At 37.8% G+C, this 8,489-nt stretch overlaps 1 pseudogene; it reads left to right on the plus strand.

The window, feature by feature from the left end:
• The first annotated feature begins 272 nt into the window (after positions 1–272).
• Positions 273–8,489, plus strand: part of LOC119577540 — a 12,688-nt pseudogene continuing 4,471 nt past the window's right edge.

Genomic DNA, 8,489 nt, shown 5'->3' on the forward strand with positions numbered 1-8,489 from the left:
CAAATTAAAGGAAAAGATCACGGAGAGGGCCACAGTGACAACAGAGGTCCACTTTGTGGCTCCTGAATTTCAGCTTTATATTGCCTTACATACCGATAGAAGAAGGATTTGGGGCAATCAACCTTCCCAACAGGCGATAAACTCAATCACAACTTAAATTATTGAAAAAATGAAGTGGAATACAGGGACTTTACATTAGTAATTTTCTCCTTGTGTACCGATGTGAAGAGAAAGAAAAGTATTGCACTTTGCAAGTATGTAATTAACATTCGATGGTCATCATCTTAGGATTGTTGATTCTGATGAAGATCAATATCAAAATTGTGATTACATGTCTTGTAATGTGAAATATTTTAATTATCATGCACACCTTTTTATAGTTGTCATAATTAATTAGCTGTAGGGAGATGCAGTTAGTATTATGGTTTATAGTTTATATCCACTTCTCTTGCTGTTTTGCATTGTTTAATTTTTATAGTTTGTTTGTTATTTGATTGATATAATAAGACTTTTATTATTATTCTGAAATAGAAAATATATTTTATAATTATGTTCTTTTAGAATGAGTTTTTAGGGAATATGACAAATTCAATCTAAATTTGGGAAAAGAAAATTTTAAATTGAAAGAATGAGAGAAAAGGGTAATAAGAATCTTTATTATATAATTTACAGAACAATCAGAAAAAGCTACCCCATTTTGTCATCTGCCATGAAAATGAAAGTTTAAAAGTCGATAAGAGAAAAGATAAAAATCTAGAGGAATACACTCACCTAATACCATTCTCAAAAAAAGAAAATTCCGTCGCCACAGGAGCGCTCATAGAGATCGGTCACTTCAGAATACAGTACGTGTCGTGGATACCTCCGACCAGGCTGAACTTTGCCTCTTAAAATCCGGAAGCATTCCATCCGCTCCCCTCATAGCCTTCTGGTGTGAGACGCTGGTGCACTGCACATATGGCCAGTTTCTCAGCCAGTGAGCTTGATGAAGCTTGACCCAGCTGAAAGATGGGGGTAAGGTGTGGGAGAGTAGTCTTTATGATTTGTTGATTTTTATTGTTTTACAAAAATTGTCTTGCGGCGTTCGTAGTTTCTAAGGGATGTTTGATATTAGGCTGCTTTCCTTTATATTTAAGTTTATAAGTACCTAGGATTTATGGAGGAGGCGAGGTAAGAGTTCCTTGCCTCTTTGGATTAATTGGTACATGTCTATGTATGTGGCCAGCAGCACTGACTCTTTTATAGAAACCTAATAGATTTTGTTTTGTTAACTTTCATTGTATTATCTGATGATAGTGTGATTATATACAGTCAAGTAAATGAATACATCCGCATAATATGTTATTTATTTAGCATTTGGCAGTATTTCCTGTATACTGTAGCATTATAACCAATAATGAAAATCATCATTGTGTAAGATATTGTAGTAATAATTGGAAGAATAAATTAATGATTGTTGTATCGACGAGCGAGAGAAAAAGAGAGAGATGAGAGAGAGAGATGAAGATTAGGAGAGAGGAGAGGAGAAGAGAAGAAGAGAGAGAGAGAGAGATGAAGGAGAGAAGAGAGAGAGAGAGAGAGATTTTTGTGTGGGTGTGACTGTGTCTGTCTGAGTATGCTTGTGTGCATGTGTGTGTACAGTGTTCTTGTGTGCATGTACAATGTTGCGAGTATAGGTTATTGGTATATACAGCAGATTATGAACTGAAGGAATAAAGAAATGTAAAAAGTCAGTGTTTGTGAAGGTACACAGTCACATTTTGCATTTGCCAGTTCTTTCAAGCCGTTGTGATTGAGCGTGACTTTATTGTCTTCACAGATGTTTTGGGTGTCCTCAAGTTTGAAATCCCTCTGTTGACACTTATATGTGGAAAGGTCAAATATATCTTTGGGTTGTGAGTGCTGAAGCAAAAAGCGATGGCTCTTGTAGCTTATTTGGCAGAAGCCGAGACCCTGAGCCTGTTGGTGTCCAGCAGGGGCATTCTGATGCCACCCTGCTACATCCCCTCCTGGAATACGGGGCCTGCAAGTAAGGTAGGGGGCCATGCTGTATCTCTGATGAAATCATTCCTTCCATTTAATACATAATTCCGAATGGGAGATTCTGTGATTTTTTTCTCTCCTCCATATATATACAGATATACACAGATACATATACATACACAGATACATATACATACACAGATACATATACATACACAGATACATATACATACACAGATACATATACATACACAGATACATATACATACACAGATACATATACATACACAGATACAGATACATACACACATATATATACATATATCATAATAATATATATATATATTAAGATATATACTATATATAGATATATATATATATAATGTATATATTGATATAGTATATATGTTATTATATACCCTTATATATGTATATATATATGTATATAGTAATAAATGTATATATAGATATCAGTATATATATATATATATATATAAATGTTATGTATATATGTATATGTAGTATGTATAGTATATGTAGATATATGTAATATGTAGATATATGATATGAGAGATATATGATATATGTATATAGTATATTAATTGTATATAGTGTATATGTGTTTAATATATATATTTATAAGATAGATAATATAGATATATATATATAAACACACAATACATATATCTACATATACATACATATATTTTACATATAACATACATATTATATTAATATACAGATATATTTATATATGATATGTATATATATGTGTGTAAGGCGCTATATGTAGTATAGGTGAGATATAGTCTATACGTGTGTGTGTATGATTGTATATGTATATAATATATATATATATATATATATATATATATATAATAAGATTATATATATATAGATATATTATATATATATATCTATATATATTTAGATAGATCATGGTTGGATGTCTTAGTTGCCAGGTTTGTAGTGAAGTGTGCCAGGGAGAGGAGTGTGTAGGATAAGCATTGTCAGTTGTTTGTGTTCATAGATTTGAAGAACTGCAGCTGGCAAATATCCAGTCGTATCAATTTGCATGTATATAAATATATTTTGATCTTTGTGTATGTAAAACTTTTATGTATGGATCTTTCTATGTGATTGTAGATAATGTTTTTTTAGCTTATTAATTTATTTTGCTGTAAGGGTGTACTAATGGATGTTATGAGGAGTGAAAGATTGGTCAAATAGTAATATTATGTGTGAACAATTTAAGTTAAAGTTAAATGAATAGTGTTTGATAAAAAGGGATAGACGGCAGATAATCTAGTTTATTACATTCATTTAGATTGATGCTGTACAGTATAATGTGGCTTTTAGCATGGTTGATGATGGAAAGTGCATTATATAACATGTCCACTGTCATTTGTTTATCAATTGTGTTAACACATATATGCCTCAAGATTCAATTACTAGCTGGTGCCACCACCACCTCTTACCTTGAATGTGCGGAAAAACTCTGATGTTGAGTGCGTCATTATATTAAGGGCTTGATAGTAATAATAATGATGAGAACAGACAATAAGTAACAGTAGCAATCTATTTACAATCTTGGAATCTTGGAACATATCTTTACATTTCAAATTTCAATTTTAAAATCATGATATTCAGATGGTTTCAGAATATGGCTGCATAGGAACACCTGTTCAATGACCCTCTATGCCCCCGTTTTGTCCTCCTCCTTTCCTTATACTCTTGAGTAATTTATAGTTAACCTGTTCTGGGAAGGCATAATGTACAGCCATGGTTATCAGTGATTTTTATTTACTGATTGCGTTATCCATAGATGGACTCCAAAAGTGGATAACACAAAGGAGTCAGTTAACTAGTCCATATATCTCACCTTTGTATCCTTTTCTTGAGTTTTGGAAAATCTTTTTATTATTATTGCTGTTTAGTTTTTTTAACAAATCATATTGTCTGTGATGATGAGCACGTGTGGAGCCATCTGCGTGCAACAAGTTTACCAAAAGACAGTGGGCGTAGAGTTACTCACTTACAAAGTGTAAAATTGTGATATTTAAATAGAGATGGATCATATTCACAATATGGGATGCAGCCCATTGGAGCATAATCGTTTAGCAGACTGCACGCGCCTCCAAAAGCCCACAAACATTGGGTTAACTTATTGTTATGAAAGACTGTTTATGCGTCTATGTCATATAATGAAATTTATATCAGAAATATGTATTTAAACTTTTTTGTTACATTAATAAGTATTTCAAACTTTTATCTTTTCTTGCTTACAGATTGATGAGCAGTTGTCACACCTTTTTAAGCATAATTTAAATATGGAGAAAAAGGAATCACACCAAGAATGCAGGGAGCGGTTTGTTTTCTTTTCTTTACATACGGATAAAAAGGATATAAATGCTATTATAAAATGTATTATGAGGAAAAAGTGCGTTGTCAGCAATATTTGCTATATTGTCACATTGTCAGTGCCATGTGTGGTGTTTGGTCAGACAATACTATATCGTTATATGTCACATTGTCACGTGCATGGTGCGTGTGTGTGTGATATAAATTTTTACTATGCCTAGATTTGAACCTTTTAATATATTTAATTAGATATTAATTCCATTGCAGAAGAAAGGAACTCAAAAGTAAGGGAAAGGTGGAAAATTTGTCCGTCTAAAACCCCAAAAGGCACTAGGGATTATAACCTTATGAGGATGGCAGTAAGAGAAAGGTATGTTGGAAAAAGATGCTGGTGTTAGGTACAAATTTCCCTATTGCAATAGTGTTTCTAGTCATGCCAAAGTTAAAATTATTTGTGTTTGTATCTTGAAAAGAGGTTTTGCTGAAAAATCTTAATTGAACTTCAGTTGAAAATTACATAGCTGATATGTATTTTTAAGTTTGTGGCAATTACATGTAATGATCGGAAGTTAGAAAGGATCAGAAAAATATTTTTATTGCCTTGAGGACCAGGAATGTTAATTCTGCAGGTTTTTTAATACTATAGATTCAGTTGTTCCATATGCATGGGCAGTTGAAATTGAGACCCCAGTATTTGAAATGAGGTAAGTACAGAGATGCCTTTTCAATTTTGAATCATAGTAGCTCTTTAGATATGTGAACTAGCTACTTAGGAGTCATTTATTGCAGAAGATCCTGTTTTGTACATTTGTTTGAAAGGTAAAGAATTGGGTAGCTCAGTTACTCACCCTACCCATTTCAGAAATACCCATTCCTACCTAATCATACAAGTCTTTGCTTTGAAACAGGATGTGAGTAATGGAAATATGGAGTAAGAACTCAAAAGGCATTTATGACTTGGAGGACCAGGGTGTGGGAGATCGTTCTCGGAGGATGACTGACTGTGCCCTCCGCCCCGCTATGTTGCATGGAACAAAATCACAAACATCAAGCGGTACCCGTTGCCAGGCGTATACCGCAGGGAAACCAGCTATGACCAGAGGTGTGGTTTTGATTTTTGTTAAGAATATATCAGTGATATTGTGAACAGATGGAATAATGCAATGACGCAATTGAGATCGATGTATTATTTGGTTTTATTATAGCAGTAGTGTACTATGGTACTGTTTTATTTTTCTCATATTATTATTGTTTTGTTATTATATTATTATTTTTATTATGATTATTAGATATTATTATGTTACTATTTTTGTTATGATATTATATTTTATGTTGTCATACTTATTGTATGGTATTGTCATTATCACTATCACCTTTTTATGGTATATTATCACACATTGGGAAATTATTAACTGATATCATTAGTTCATCTTTAGTTGATGAAATGATTATGCAATAAAGAAATATCATTCTACATGATGTTTCTGTTGATTAAAGAATATTGGAATATGCACAAACAGTTTATGCTTTCAGAGTCGATACAGATGAATTCTACCAGTGCGATTTTGACATGCGGGCCAGTAGTATGAGGCAATGCTTCCGGATGCGAACGGTGTGTTCAGCTTGTCACCAACAGTCTCTCCAAATGGATCTAGGGGGAATATACTATTAGCGTCGAGAGAATGATGTTTTTGCTTTTGTATTTTCTTTCTCCCTTTAATTTCTTGTTGCACTGTAGAAATGCATGTTTTATGTTTTATTTTTCATGTTTTTTTGAGCTAGGGTTTTCTATTTCACTCTTCTTTTTGCCTGAAAGAGATCTCAGAAAATTAAAAAGGGAAAATTTGGACAGATGTTTCCATTTACAGGACAAAGGGATAAATCACTAATTCACTAAGGGAACTGCCAGCCTGTTCCTGCTGCTCAGGCTATAGTTGTTAGGGGGAGGAACTTAGCATTCTCAGTGGGGCCAAAAGAAGGTTGAAGTGGAAAAAATTGTGCAATTGTTATCTAATTCTAAAGTATCCAATACTTTTTTTTGTATTATTAATTAGCAAAATTTAAAGGCATAGGATTTACTTCCAAAACTATAATGATTTGGTGTAGGTTTATAGAAAATTTATCTAAAGCATACCAAGTGAGTTTTGAACAGTACATCAATTGAGAGCAGTTCCTTTGCTAAAGGAATATTCAATTTTGCAATTTGGATGACAAACTTTCATGGGGGACCCTATGCCCCCCCCCCCACCAACAAAAAAAGAAATGGTGTGTGGTGTGTGAGTGATGGTGGGAGTGTGTGAGTTATGGGGATAGCTTCAGCAATGCAGATATCCACAATTTCCTTTTCCTACGAAATGTACATGGATTAGAAATGGCTGAAAAAGTGTTTTCTGAGTTTGACACACATTCCTCTTTCCCAGATCAACCACAGAAAGATCCTGGATGGAGTGTTTGGGGCATGTGGTGTTCCAGCAGAGAAGTTCCGTCCAATTTGCTCAGCTGTGGACAAGCTGGACAAGTCGCCTTGGGAGGACGTACGAAAGGAGATGGTTGATGAGAAGGGTTTGGACCCAAGCGTTGCAGATACAATTGGGGAGTATGTCAAGCTCTCAGGCAGGGAAGACCTGATTGAAAAATTGGAGAAGGACGAGAGGCTTAAGGACTTGCCGTGCAACCGGTGGGTGTGGATTTTTTTTTTTTTTTTTTTTTTTTTTTTTTTTTTTTTGTTTTTTTTTTTTCCCTCTCTTCAGTTTTGACATTTATGCTTCTTTTTTCTAAACGTTACATCTGTTCTCAGTTCACCCTGGAAGTAAAATGGAATTTTTCTTCTCCTTCTTTTCTATACCCTCCTTTGTTTTTGTAATCTTAATGCTCACTTTTTATCCTTCCCAGTCATTTTATCACAGTCTTTCTTGTTCCTTTCTTGCATTCCCCTGTATTCTGATCCCTTTTCTTTCTCGGCACTTTTCTTCGCAGTCCCGTTTTTCCTTGTTCCTGTCGGTGGCCGCCCCAGGGCCATCCTAGTCGAGTCCATTCGCTGCCGGACTCTGTGGGGGGCTCCCCGCCTCACCACCGCTCTGCCCCCCTCCTCCTTTCCCCCCTTGCGCCCCTTCTCGCTGCCTCCTCCCCCCCCCTTCCCCTTCCCTCGCACCTCCTTCCCTCGCCCCCCCTCGGTCCTCCTTCCGTCTCTCTCTCCTCTCTCCTCGCACGCGCCGCCCCTCCTCCTCCGCCTCGCTCCCCCCCGCTTCCGCTCCCCGCCCCCCACCCCGCCTCCTCCTGCCCGCCTCTCTCAGCCCGCTCGTCGCCGTCCTCTCCTCCTCTCTGCTCCCCTCCGCCTCCCCTCCTCCGCATCCGCGCTCGGCCCCTCGTCCTCCTCCTCCGCTTCCTCCTCCTCCTCCTCTCATCCTCATCCTCTTCTCCGCTTCTTGTTCGCCCCCATCTTGGCGCATACTGCCGGCCACTTCCGTAAAACACCATACATAAGGGGACCCCGCTCCGGTATATTCCACCAGGCTGGATGTTGCAACTGAAAGCCCTCGGCGAGAGACTAGCAAAGCCCGAGGGGGCGGACCACCTGGCGGGGAGTTTGCCAGGGGGGCGCGGAGGGCGCGAGACGACACTGGAGGGAAGCGAGGAGGCGGTCGTGAAGGCAGGGCAGGAAGGGGGGGAGGAGGGAACAGGGGCAGGGGTGCCGGAGGAAGGGAGGCCGCGACGAGAGCGGGGAGGCATGGGGGACCCAAGAAAAAGACTGTGCCAGGTGTGGGTGGGCAGGGGGCAGGAAAGACGGGGCCAGCCCCGGAACGAAAGAGAAAGCACAGGACAGAGAAGGGACAGGGGGGGAAGGGGGAGACGGCAGGGGAGAAGAAGAGCACACAACAACACCACACACACAACACACACACACACACACACACACAACACACACACACACACACACACACACACACTACACACACACACACACCCAAACAGTTTAGCAGAGAGATCGGGAAGATATATAGATGAGAGAGAGAGAAGAGAGAGAGAGCGAAGAGAGAGAGAGAGGAAGAGAGAGAGAGAGAATAGAAGAGAGACGAGAGAGGGAGAGAGGAGAGAGAGAGAGAGAGAGATAAGAGTAGCATCGAAGAGAGAGAGAGAGATAAGAG

This window comes from Penaeus monodon, chromosome 10 (genome assembly GCF_015228065.2).
Source record: "Penaeus monodon isolate SGIC_2016 chromosome 10, NSTDA_Pmon_1, whole genome shotgun sequence".
Lineage (NCBI taxonomy): Eukaryota > Metazoa > Arthropoda > Malacostraca > Decapoda > Penaeidae > Penaeus > Penaeus monodon.